The following is a 14,238-nucleotide window of genomic DNA, read 5'->3' as shown; positions in this document are numbered from 1 at the left end:
TTTAGGCTTAATCCTCAGAGGCCATTATGTCTAACCTGTAGTGTATAATACACATAGTAGGAGATGACCATGTTGCTGCTTTGCATATCTGGTCCAACGGTTCTCTGTCAAACTCTGCCCATGATGCTGAAATGGCTGAAGTAGAGCGTGCCCTGAAGGATTCTGGTGAGGGTTGCTCCCTACAGGAGAGGGCTTGTAATTTGCTGATCCTCTGGGTCGACATAATTGGGACTAGAGAGCAGGTTTTTAATGAAATATACCTCAAGCTTGCTTGAAGAATGGGCTTAATTGGGAGGCCCAATAAGATTTTCTGGACCAATGGTAAATCCCATGTTGGGACCAGCTTATATACTACCGGATTTATATTTCTGGTTGCCTTATAGAATCTCCTGACAAGAGAACGGCTGGAAAAGACTGACTGGAGTTGTGCATTAATGGCTGGGAAATGTGTGTTATATCTTAAGCCTCTATTGAGCAATCTTGAAGAATAACGTCTGATCTTGTGATATTGGAGGATTTATAAATTTTCTATAGTCTATTATATGCTGAAACAGTAGAAGGTTTTGTGCAGACACCAATGTTATTACCACATCTGAAAAGCCAGAATTCTTCGAGGCTTCACAGTCAGTTTCCAGGTCCTCAATTATAGAGTGAACTTGTGGATGCAAGAAATTCTGGAGAAGTAAGTCTTCTCATACGGGAAGCCTCCAGAATTTGCCTTTCGAAACATATAATATGAGAGAAAACCATACCCGATGGGGCCAATATGGCCTTACTGCCATCGCTTCTGCTTTCTCATCCAGAATTTTTTCAGGGCTCTCGATATGAAAGAGATTGGAGGAAATACACTTCTTTGATGATTCTCTGATTCCTATAACCATCATGGAGTCTTAGTTGACTAAAAAAAATCCTCAAAATTTCATTTCTTGTGCTGGATAAAGTTGGGATTTTTTCTGACTCACAAGAAAACAATGTTCCTCAAGAATCTTCAGAGTCCTCTGAAGATGAGTAAGACCCAATTCTTTGGAGGGCGATATCAAGAGCCATCCGTCCAGGTACGGTGTGACTGTGATGCCCTGAAGACATTGTTACTGTTGGAAGTAAGACGACTTTCATAAGCGCTCGAGGGGCTGAGGTGATCGCAAATGGAAGACATCTGAACTGGTAATGTAATATTCCTCTTCTGTCTGGCAATTCTTAGAAATGTGCGATGAGCTTGCAGTACGGTATTATACAGGTTACGTCTGAGAAGTCATTTGAGAACATAATGTTTCCCTCTCGGATAACTGTCAGCAGTGACCGGAAGGTCTCCATTCTGAACTTTTCCTTTGACAGGAATCTGCTGAGATAGGTCAAATCTATGACAAGACTCCACTTGTTTAAAGACCAGGAAATCTCTGGAGTTCACTCCATTTCCTTGTTGATTTCATGGGACTGGTTCCAGTGCAGCTTTCTCCATGAATTTGGATGTTGAAGGAGGACTGAGATGACTTAGGTGGTGACGTCACGTCTCAGTGGTCACATGCGGTGGGGGCTTGGACCGGCAGAACACTAAGAAAACGCGAGTATGGTGTTCTTTTTTATTTTTATGCCCGCACATTCTCTTTAAGTATCTCCATAAACTGTGTACCAGATTATCTTGACTGAAAAAGCTGCGTTTTTCATTAGCGGCAGAAAATTTTAAGTTTCCTCTGTTGTGATGCCGGACTTCAGATCCTGTGTTACCTGACTTATCCAAAGACGGAGAGCAGATGCAAGAAGCAGAGGCAAGATTAGAAATCCATGGAGGCTGCAAGGAGAGAGGATTCCACTGAGGAAAATACAGACTCTCTAAATAGTCTGACAACCGGGAGGTTGATTTTAGGATGTGGATCCCAGGGATTAATAAATTGTGGATCAACAGACTTAATGATTGTGCCAAGATCAAATCTTATTCCAGGTTTAGACCTGGAATAGATGCCGCAGCAATCACGGACACAGCGCGAGGAACGAGTTCAGTGACAGGCCAGAAACGCCGGAGCAGGCGATCATCAACGCCAACAACACGCTCATTACATGGCGTCCCAGAGAGCTGCTGAGATGCCGGAACAATCACAGGCACGGTGTGAAGAACAAGTTCAGCAGCAGGACAGCTTGAGAGCTGCTAAAACGCCGGAGCAGGCAAACCATCGACGGCAACAATTTGCTGAATATAGGTGGATCATCCACCTGTACCTTAATTTTAGCAAGGGAAAAGCCCTTATCCCTTATCCAAGCCACCTTGAAGAAAACCCAGAATCTCTCGGACATGCAGGACTTTGTGTCTGGTTAAAAAAAAAAAATGTTTTGCCACAGAGACAAGACGCTCACGGGCGGACACTTTGCAAACCCATTCAAATGAATGGGTTTGAAAACTGACCGCCGGTTTCCGTCTCCTGTCCAGTTTCTTGGGCAAAAGACGGAAGCCTGCAAAACAGAGACCGGGCGCAGGTGTGAACCCGCCCTCATTGCTTTTTTTTTTTTCCCTCCAGATTCTATTTTAACAAAATGTTCTCATAGCTCCACCTAGTGATCACTAATAGGTACTGCAAGAAAGTCCATTATCTGTTTAAACTTTTCAAACACAATCCCGTTGATCGGTCTCCGAGGCTTACAATCTATTCGGTGTTATTGACCATTTATCAGGTAGAAAGAATAACCCTGAATAAAGCTTGTTAGTATGTAAAAACATCTATATAAAAAGTTCATGTGTGCAGCCATCTTTTATGATACATTACATGTAGTTGATGACTTGGGCCACTAGGGGGAGCTGTATGATTAATCTTCACATAGGGCAGCATTTATTTGCCAGCGCCTTACCAGCCGTTTGCTCAGTTATTTTCCATGTATTAAAGCCATGTGCAGTCACATAAACCCAGGGATCGGCTCTAATCCCTTCCAGACTCTTGGAATATCGATTTTCATGGATGTGATTCATAATAATTTGGAAAAACTGCTTCTGTTCTGTAGCAATAGACAATCCTGCCTGTCTGTATACTGTCCTTTCTACTATATGCACTAGCCTAAAGACTACTACGTATAATGGAGCGACTTAGTGGTCTAATGCAATACCCACATAATCTATTAATACAGGGTCCACATTGTATTGTAATACAATGTATACATAATACCGCATTACAGAATCCACATAGTATTACAACACAATACCTACATCATTTCACAATATAAAGCTTATATTATACTACCATAAACTGCAATACTACAGTAATACAATGGCCAGATAGTACTGTAACAGAACATTAGATTGTCACATAGCACAGTACTAAAACACCAATATAATACCGCAGGCAGTACATTGTCCACATAACACAAATGCAGCTTTATATAGTATGACAGTACAGTACCCACATTATACTGCAATACAGTAATGATATAGTATTGTAATAGAGTTCCTACATAATAGAGCAATACAATATCCACATAATATCACCATACATCTCCATCTAATACTGCAATACAGTGCTCACATAATACCACCATACAGCTCCACATAACACTGCAATACAGTGCCTACATAAAACTGAATTACAGTGACCACAAAGTAGTGTACCACATTTCCTTCATAATGCCTCAATATGGTGCCCACATAATACTACTATGTGGCTTCACATTTTTCGGCAATATACTCCCCACATACTACTGTAATTCAATGACTATACAATACTGTAATAGAATGCTTATATAACACCACATTAGAGTGTCTACATAGTAAAGTACTGCAATGGCTGTGCAGGTCCATATAATATAGCAATACAGTGCTCTTATAACACTGCAAGACAGTAATCACATAGTACTGGTAATACAATTCCTACATAATACAGCAATGCAAGGCCCACATAATAATACTACAAAGCAGTTTCACAAAATACTGCAATATGGTATTTAAATAATACTGTAAGACAGTACTTACATAATATAACAAGATGGCACACTCATACGGCAATACAAAGCCCACATAATATTACATTATACCAAACACTACATACTGCAATAAAGAGTTGATATAATACATCAGTGCAGAGTTTACATAATACTGCCATATGGTGCCCACATAATAGCGCTACACGACCTGGAATTAAAACCATTATACCAAGCCCAAATAAAATCTTAATGTTACATACTTGAAATGTCATATTGGTAATTCTGCAGATGAGCAATAGAAGGTTTTGTTGTCGCCCCCTGCTGGACCTTCATAATACATGTTTCATCCCCCCGCCACCCATCGTGTTTTATATTTACAGTAATATATCATGCCAGTTGCCCAATACCAGCGTTGCACCATTTCAGGGAACCATAAACCACAGCCTTTCCAGATGAGTGACAGCAGCAGACGGATTGGTGGATGTGATATCTCGCGTCATCTCCAGATAAACCACTGATGCATTATTGACTTTTTCCATTATCTCAACCGATAAATAATCTAATAAAGAATGATCTAAGTGCTGCTAAGAACATGATGTCATGTGTCGGCCCCGGGGCCCCTGGGGGTTACACTGGCAGTGAGTGAATGATCTTAGCTGCTAATGATGTGTTTGAATAATACAGGAGATCAGAGGTGTATAGATCCCTGGAGGGGGCGAGCAGCTGCGGCCCGGTGACCTACGACTGTGCTAAGTGATGTGTGCGATCGAAGGACCAGGCTCGCATAATGCTCGGGTCACACAGACCTTTTAGTGACTAAAAATGCTTTTTACTGTCACCTAATATCATTGAGATGTAAGGCAGGGGCCACAGGTGCAGGGGCCTGAAGTGGTAGGACATCCAGGAGGTCATGTCTCAGGATTGTTGGGCCACAGGTACAGGGACCTGAAGGGTGGAATGGACAGGAGGTCATATCTTTGGATCTATAGGGGGCACAGGTGTAGGGGACCGAAGTGGTGGGATGTAGAGGGGTCACGTCTCTGTATTATTATTATTATTATTATTATTATTATTATTATTAATAATATAGCACCATTAATTCCATGGTGCTGTACATTATTATATTAATCCCATGGTGCTGTACATTATTGTATTAATTCCATTGGTGTTGTACATTATTATATTAATCCCATAGTGCTGTACATTATTATTTTAATTTCATAGTGCTGTACATTATTGTATTAATTCCATGGTGTTGTACATTATTATATTAATCCCATAGTGCTGTACATTATTGTATTAATTCCATGGTGCTGTACATTATTATATTAATCCCATAGTGCTGTACATTATTGTATTAATCCCATGGTGCTGTACATTATTATATTAATTCCATGGTGCTGTACATTGTTGTATTAATTCCATGTTGCTGTACATTGTTGTATTAATTCCATGGTGCTGTACATTGTTGTATTAATTCCATGGTGCTGTACATTATTGTATTAATTCCATGGTGCTTTACATTTGAGGGTTCACATACAGTACACATCTAATACTAACAGTGAGTGACTGGCACAGTGGGGTAGAAGGCCCTGCCCACAAAGGTTTACAATCTATGAGGGGAGAGGGATAGAGACAGAAGGTGGTGGTAGAGAGTGTTCAGATGGTGGTGTGGTGATAGTATTATTGAATAGGGGAGTCTTCAGGGCCTTCTTGAAGCCTGTGATTGTGGGGATCAGTCTTATGTATCGTGGTAAGGAGTTCCAGAGTCTGGGGGATGTATGGGAGAAATCTTGGAGACCACTGTGATAAGAGCAGAGTGCAGTAGGAGGTCATTGGAGGATCTGAGGTTACGTGTGGGCAGGTAGCGGGGGATTAGGTTGGAGATATATGGAGGGGCCAGGTTGTGGATGGCTTTGTAGGTCAGCGTTAGTATTTTGAACTCTATTCACTGGGCAACAGGTAGCCATTGAAGGGATTGGCAGAGGGGAGCGTTTGATGAAGAACGGGGGAGAAGTGAAATAAGTGGGCAGCACAGTTTAGGATGAACTGGAGGGGGGCGAGGGTGTTAGCTGGGAGTCCATGGAGAAGGGTGTTACAGTAATCTAAGCGGGAGATAATGAGGGCCTGGACTGGCATCTTAGTGGTTTCAGGGGTGAGGAAGGAGCAGATTCGATGGATGTTCTTGAGTTGGAGGTGGCAGGAGGTGTTGAGGGATGTGTAGTTAGATTGTACACTTCTATCTTCAGTTGGGTATACCAAATTGTAACTGAAAGTTTCTAGCAAACATAAGTAGGACATAGCGGACATGCCGCCATATTGATAATGTTATATAAGTGATTGTAGCGGCGGCAGTGAAGGAGTTAAATTGTCTGGATTCTTCTCCAAGTAATGTGTTTACTGTGAAGCGCCCAGGAATGTGGCACACCTGCTCCCTCTATTGTTGTGATGGAGCAGTGCGGCCTGTGGAGGATTGGGTGTGTCTCCAGAGTGACACACCCGGAGTGTATAGATGCCTGGGGGGAGGTGTATTCACACTGACATCCATTGTCACATTCATATGTAATTCACCAAGTGCAGTCATCTGAACACGGCCATTGTTAGGACTCCAATACAGGAACTAGCTGCGAGCACAAAGATAGAAGGTATAACACACTGTGTACACACACTATGAGAACAGCTGTGCATCAGTTCTACCCATAAGCCACCTGTATGAGGACTCTAAAACATACAGACCCCCTGGCCCTAATGCAGTCATCCCAAGAACATCGTAACATTCTCTAACATGACCTCATCCTCCTCCTGATTACATAAGTTATCTCTTTCACCTTCAGATCTTCCAGCATTGACCTCTTCCAGCTCTCAACATGACCTTATTCCCATTTTCTACATCCTGATCTTCCAACGTGACCTATTCCAGCTCTTGACCTTCCAAAACTTCTTCCTTCTCTCTGTCTTCTAACATTGGCTTCTTCCAGCACTCAACATGACCATGTCCCTATTTTCAATGTGACCTTTTCCACATCCTGATCTTCCTATATGACCAATTTCATCTCCTGATCTTCCAAGACTTCTTCCTCTTCTCCGTCTTCCAACTTTGACCTCTTCCAGCTCTCAACATGACATTTTCCACTTCTTGATCTTTCAATATGACCTCTTCCACCTTCCAAACTTCCATTTTAACCCCCTTCCACTTTCTAAACTTCCAACATAACCTGTACTAGATCTCAGTCTTTTAACTACCAGAGCTTTTCCTGTGCTTGATCTCCCAACATGACATCTTCCACCTCCTGATCTTTTGTTATGACCTCTTCCATCTCCTAATATTCCATCATGATCTGTTCTACCTCCTGATCTTCAATTAGAACTTCTTCCATCTCCCAGTATTCCAACAGGATCTGTTCTACCTCCTGATCTTCTGTTATGACCTCTTCCACCGCTTGGTTTTGCAATATAATCATTTCCAGATACTTGATCTTCGAATATGAATTTTCCCCCCTTATGATCTCCCAACAAAACCTCTTCCATTTCTTTACATGATCTTAATATGAACCCAACGTCTTGTAGACTCACCAAAATGTCTAATCACATGTAATATTTAATATGACTACTTTGTGAGAGGACTCTCTTCCAGTTTAGTTATTTCCTCAATACGACTGAACCCAACTTTGTTCTCTCTAGAAAGTTCTTCACTCTCTAACATGACTTCTTATGACACTTTTTTTTTTTTCTAGATTTTGATATATAAGGTGCTGTACTTGATGTCTTACACCTCAGTGATATCACTGTTTTTTTTTTTTGTGAATTGATGTTGCCAAGAATATCAGGTTGACTCATCCATAGATTCCCCCTGTGATTCTAGATGAACTCACAATTAAGTAACCGCTCATTTCCAGTAGAAATAACAGTCGGCGGAAAGTGGTAATGGGTCTGTTCTATGCACGTAGGTGGAGGGCGAGTCCTGGCACAACGAATTGTCTAGCACGTCGTTTAGCCTCCAGCGATTAGTAGTTGGTATCCCTCATGTACTTACATGTACCTATATACACAGGATGTCAGGACAGAGAAAAGCCTGTGTGGAAATAATATATTCACTTATAGTCACAAATTATCTCATCAGATTTTATTATATTTTATCCATTAAGCAACAGAACAAAAGAACCACAGCCAATATCTACTACATCAGCGGTATTATACACTTGTAAGGATGGGGCAGTATTATAGTAGTTATATTCTTGTACATAGGGGCAGTATTATAGTAGTTATATTCTTGTACATAGGAGCAGTATTATAGTAGTTATATTCTTGTACATAGGGGCAGTATTATAGTAGTTATATTCTTGTACATAGGAGCAGTATTATAGTAGTTATATTCTTGTACATAGGAGGTAGTATTATAGTAGTTATATTCTTGTACATAGGAGCAGTATTATAGTAGTTATATTCTTGTACATAGGAGCAGTATTATAGTAGTTATATTCTTGTACATAGGGGGCAGTATTATAGTAGTTATATTCTTGTACATAGGAGCAGTATTATAGTAGTTATATTCTTGTACATAGGGGGCAGTATTATAGTAGTTATATTCTTGTACATAGGAGCAGTATTATAGTAGTTATATTCTTGTACATAGGGGCAGTATTATAGTAGTTATATTCTTGTACATAGGAGTAGTATTATAGTAGTTATATTCTTATACATAGGAGCAGTATTATAGTAGTTATATTCTTGTACATAGGAGTAGTATTATAGTAGTTATATTCTTGTACATAGGAGCAGTATTATAGTAGTTATATTCTTGTACATAGGAGTAGTATTATAGTAGTTATATTCTTGTACATAGGGGGCAGTATTATAGTAGTTATATTCTTGTACATAGGAGCAGTATTATAGTAGTTATATTCTTGTACATAGGAGCAGTATTATAGTAGTTATATTCTTGTACATAGGAGCAGTATTATAGTAGTTATATCCTTATAGACAGGGGGCAGTATTATAGTAGTAAAATTTGTGTACATAAGGGTGCAATATTCTATATGCAAAAAGGTATTTGTAAGATTTTGCATAATCTCTTTACCACGTACAATCTACATTTTCCAGCTCCATTGATGTTTCCAGCAGCTGCATCTGCCTTTTTAGTCTACTGGGATATGAAGGTTCGAGGTAAATTTTACTTGGAGGGAAAAGGAGTGTTAAGTAAAAAAATGTAATTGTAATTGTTTTACTTTTAAGAGGACTCTGGGGATATTACATGAGCAGCTTCCTCCAGTCCTGATGTGGATCTAGCAGTAGTGAAGTATCACAGCAACACACGGCGGCCGCCTCAGCAGGTTAATGATTCGCTCATATTACCGCTCAGTAAGTATAAAGACTTCTCCATCCAATGTAGTATAGCCAACAAGGTACATGGAGAAAGGGCTCACAACAAAATCATAAGGTTTCCTACCTCTCTGTCCTGGTGCAATGACCCACAGCCCTTACATGATGAAATACTGTATTTTCCCTCTGAATACATTTATCATACTTCTTAATACTGTGCATTATTATGGAAGCCCTGTAAGCCCTAGATGCTGGTTCATTTTGAGAATTTTTACTTATGAATAAAATGCAAGCACTACAGTGAAAACCGACACACTGTCAGTTTGTAGGAGAGAGTGGGAAGTGTGGACATAACATTTCCTAGTTACAATTACTCCTTTTTTCAGGTACTTTCTGGATTTTCTAGTGAATTGCTCCGGTGCAGTATGCAGGTAACACATGGGCAGGCGCACAAACTTTTGTACTTGAATTTGCAAAATAATTTGCTTATATTTATAGGTCACAGCCGGTAAGAGCGCTCTCTTCTATAGTGACAAGTCATGTGTGAGAAGAGACACAAATTGTAGGCTGAGAAGAGACGCGCCCCTGCGACCGCTGACAGATGTCACCACACTGCTTCCTGTGGTTGCTCTAGGTTGACATGGTGAGTGATTGTTATTCCGCTAGATGCTTTGCTGCAGCAGTACAGTCAGGCAATTTTTTTGCACTTTCTTTATGGCAGGCTGTAATGGCAGGACTGTAGTGACCTGCGCACGTCCCAGGCTGCTGGGACACACGACATGGCCTGACAAGTCAATGGCAGCTGTCACCTCCGAGGATGCAAGGTGGTACGGAGCTAAATATAGACTGGCACTTCACAAGTCATCTGCTGTGCTGGACGCTGCAGACGGTGAGTCTCCCTATTATTCATATTAGTTGCCATAGGCGATCCCCGGTCACCTGCTGCGTCAGGCGTCAGTCTCAGAGAACCAAAACCTTTTATAGACATTATGGAAAAGTTTTTGTAACTTTTTGCCATTCCTTGCATTTCCATTCCTTCACTACCTCTGCTTGCTGTCGGTGAATGGTTGAAGTTTTGTCCTGATGACATCACAGCGCACCGCTCCTCTCTGTAAGCCGAAACTGAAAGTACACAAACATGTTCATTGCCAGCAAGCAGAGTTGTGTCAAAAGTTGCACATGATTAGAGGGGTTCTCCAAAAGTGGACACCCCTGATCACTACACCATGTACTCTCTTCAGGCCCTGAAGTTATGTCACTGCACTATGATGTCACATTAGGTGATGTCACTATACTGATGCTGTGGCATAAAGTGATGTCACCTGTCCGAGGATGTCACATTAGTAATACTGATGTACAGTGATGTCATTTTACTGATGATGTCATATAAATTTACATCACCTCATTGATGATGTCACATTAAGTGATATCACTACATGTTACATGGATTATACTAATGCTTTGGTTTAGAGTGATGTCACCTCACTAAAGATGTCACATTAGATGATGTCACTATATTAATGCTGTCACATGCAGTGATGTCATCTTAGTTGCTAACACTATGTGACAGCATCAAAATAGTGATGTCACCTCTCTGATTATGTATATTAGGTGATTTTACTATATACTGATGATGTCACGTTAGATGATGTCGCTATATTAATGCTGCAGTGATGTCACATTAGTTGATGTCAATATATCGATGCTGTCACATAAAGCGATGTCACCTCTCTGACAATGTACATTAGGTGATGTCACTATACTGATGATGTCACTATACTGATGATGTTAATCACATTAATCAGTGTCCCTGCAGTGATAATACCGCTCCAGTAATGTCATGGTACTCACTGAGTCCAGCTGGTGCGGCTGTAGGGCTCGTACCTTTGAACCTTACAATCTTCAAATCTTGAAAATGATGAGAAAAAATCCCCATAAAGTTTATTAAATAGTCTTAGAACATCTTGTGTGAACAGATATACTGTACGACCGTGCATGATGCTTGAATACTGTACTATACTATAGTCTCATTAATGTTGTATATTTGTGCCTAGATCTTGGTCATGTTACATCACTTACAGTACGTATTTGTGTAGCTGTCTGAGGCTGCCCTGTCCCTGACTGTCCAGACACCACCTACAATACCCGGGCACTATAAATAGTCCAATAAGATGATTTTACTAAGATTATTCCATTCTAAGAACATCCACACAGCTTTATATAGAACTGTACCATTACTTAGCCCCTCTCTGCTGCTTTTTAACTAGTGTCAGTCTTCACTGCATTCCTACCATTCTATTCCTGAGTCAAGAGAATGTGAATGAACTCAGCTGTAGGCCACAAGTATTAAGGAATACCTGAAGCTCTTCTACAGCCCATGACATTGTAGGACAAATAGCGTTACTTAAACAATGGATCTTCTATAACTCCGATCTATGGGGTATTCTCTCGCCCAATAAGACAGCGTTCAGGTGTCATCATCGTCATAGCCGAAGGGAGCAGGTGACATCATGAGAAAGCGGACGGACCCCGCACTACACAGAGATTATTGTGGCCCTCACCACTCATTCATGAAGGTTTCCATATGGGCCGATCTCTAGAAAAAGGCTCTGCAAGTTGCCAACACAGATGGGGGTGACTCATTCGGGGGCCAGGTTTTTTGGAAGAGGGCGTCAGGAAGGAAGAGAGAGAAATAATAGGTCTTCCTGAGGCATCGGCGGGTTTCAGCCTTCCATTTTCCTGCACAGAATCTCTATAGATAAGCCGGCAGTGGACAAGAGACTGGGAGCGGTGCCAGGACTGCCCATGATTCCTGGTTACGCCACAGACTAATTGGGCATCTGGTTAATGTGTCAGAAGCCAAGGGCAGCGCTGTAAATGCACAATGCATGAAAGGAAAGGGAAGGAGGAAAAGACCCAGGTGGGTGGCACAGATATTAGCCACATGAATGCTACGCATTGGCCATGAATGCCCCCCCTGCTAAGGCAATGCATTCCCAGACACGGGACCCATGCCCAATACTCTGGGCTAGCTTGATGGATTAACCTCTTACTAACACGCATGCTAAACTAACACATGGCGATGCCCAGTCTAGTGCGGTGTCAGACTATCGCTGTCACTTCCTATGGAGCCAATGGAAATGCTTGAGCCCTGTTCACACCTGCATAGGAATATCCGTTCCTGATTCTGTCGTATTTGTAACAAAGTGTAGACTGTATTTACCAGTGCAATGACAGAGAGTCCATCAGGCGCCATTGGTGTCACTCGTGACAGATTCCGCTCCTTGTTCATTTTGGTTTTCTGCTCCGAATATGGAAGTGATAGAGGAAATGTGAACAAAGCCTAACTCCCTCGCGTACTGTAGGCCGTCATATGGCTTCCCTAGGTCACGGTAAGTCCCTTACCGCCTATTAATAGTGTCCCTATAGAGTAACATGCAAAAGTGAGGAAGGTAGGACAAGGGAGCAGGGTGGAAGACGGTGCACACACCAACTTTTATCCTGTTGCATTGGTTTAAGCAAACGTATTAGCAGAAAATTACCTATTTTTTTTTTTAAACCAAATTTTCATGTTAACTATTTTCTTCAAGAATTTTCCATGTCCATATCTATATTTTTTTAAAAAAACCAACTAAATCTTGCAAATTTTCATTCAGACTACTAAGCCTAAAAATACACTGACACGTTCCAATTCTGTAGGGCTTTTTCTTTGCAACAGTCACCTAATTTACATTACAGATAGAAGTGCAATAGGAGATAACACCTTGTATCACCTTGTATCATGTGCAATTGGTGCAGGCCATTGCACGATCAGTGTTCGGGTACTTTCTAGAGGTTGGATTGTGCAGTGATTCCTAGAGGCCTTGTGAGTTGCACCGCGGGAGACGTTATTTGTTGCTCCCCTATGATGTCAGGTGTTACTCAGGTTACTCAGGGCAGGAATGGCTCCCTATGTAAAGGCCTGTACCCGGGCTCTCAGTGAGTGGGCCAGCTTGGAGGGAGGGTCGCTTGCCAGGGTGGTGGATAGCTCGGAGCACAACCAGTTTGAGGGTACATTGGACAGTTTATGAAGAGAAAATCACCTCTTGGCCACATGAACGTCATCTGGTTGTGTGAATCGGACAAGCTAGGACACTTGTGGGTAAGAGGACGGGATCCCCCGGGGACAGGCAGTGCATCCACCCTGAGGCTGTTCTCAGCTCTATCCTTGTAAAATAGTTGGCAGTGGTTGCAATTTCCTATCAGGAAGGCAGCTCTGGAGCACAAACTGCAGCATTTCTGGGCACATCATTTTGCTGTTTAATCTCCATAAGCTTTTATCAGTGGCCGGTGAAGCCCTAGTAGTGAATCCGGTGCGCTGCCCGTCTTCCGTCTATTATTTCGATGATATTATTTCACATGATTTTTATCTATACATTTATGTTCCAGGAAGCTGACAATGCACAGATGTACAATGTATGGTGGTGGTACGATTGTCAACATGAAAGGAATGTGATGACTTTACTGCAGGCTTTATCTATAGGGTAGGGGGGCAAGGAAAGGGATGAACAGTGACACAGGCAGATTAAGGTTATCACCTAGATGCAGCATACTCATGTACTATATGGATACTATGTGCACCAGCAATATGTCATCTCCCGCTGCTCTGTTTGTCGCATCCCCTAGTGACCCTTAAAAGTTGTGGTGTTGTAGATGTTTGGAAGGATACAGGCGGGTCCTGATGCTACAGTACCCCATCAATTCTGTAAGAGGGGGGGCTGATGCTGTATATCATCTGGACAACCCCTGTCCAAGTCTCCTATGAGGGGATATATATATCCATTATATGTGACTGTTATATTACTATTCTCTGTGACCATTATATATGGCTGTTATACGTCACCATCATATATAATCATTCTATGTAAGTATTATATATTACTATAATATCTGACCATTCTATATTACTATTATATTATATGTTACATATTACTATTATATATTGCTATTATATGTGGCCATTACATATTACTATTATAT

The 14,238-nt window shown here is 41.4% G+C and overlaps 2 protein-coding genes across 2 annotated transcripts in view; both read left to right on the top strand.

Annotated features, from left to right (window-relative positions):
- The window catches only part of LLGL1 (LLGL scribble cell polarity complex component 1), a 409,866-nt gene that overhangs the window by 233,578 nt on the left and 162,050 nt on the right, over nt 1–14,238 (top strand). The gene's annotated exons all lie outside the window — the stretch shown is intronic.
- EPN2 (epsin 2) overlaps nt 9,941–14,238 on the top strand; it is a 40,896-nt gene continuing 36,598 nt past the window's right edge. Inside the window, exon 1 of the mRNA XM_075285195.1 lies at nt 9,941–10,108. The gene's annotated coding sequence lies outside the window, so the exon portion shown is untranslated. The remainder of the gene's footprint in view (nt 10,109–14,238) is intronic.

This window comes from Leptodactylus fuscus, chromosome 8 (assembly GCF_031893055.1).
Source record: "Leptodactylus fuscus isolate aLepFus1 chromosome 8, aLepFus1.hap2, whole genome shotgun sequence".
In the NCBI taxonomy this organism is placed as follows: domain Eukaryota; kingdom Metazoa; phylum Chordata; class Amphibia; order Anura; family Leptodactylidae; genus Leptodactylus; species Leptodactylus fuscus.
This window is presented reverse-complemented; position numbering and strand designations above follow the sequence as displayed.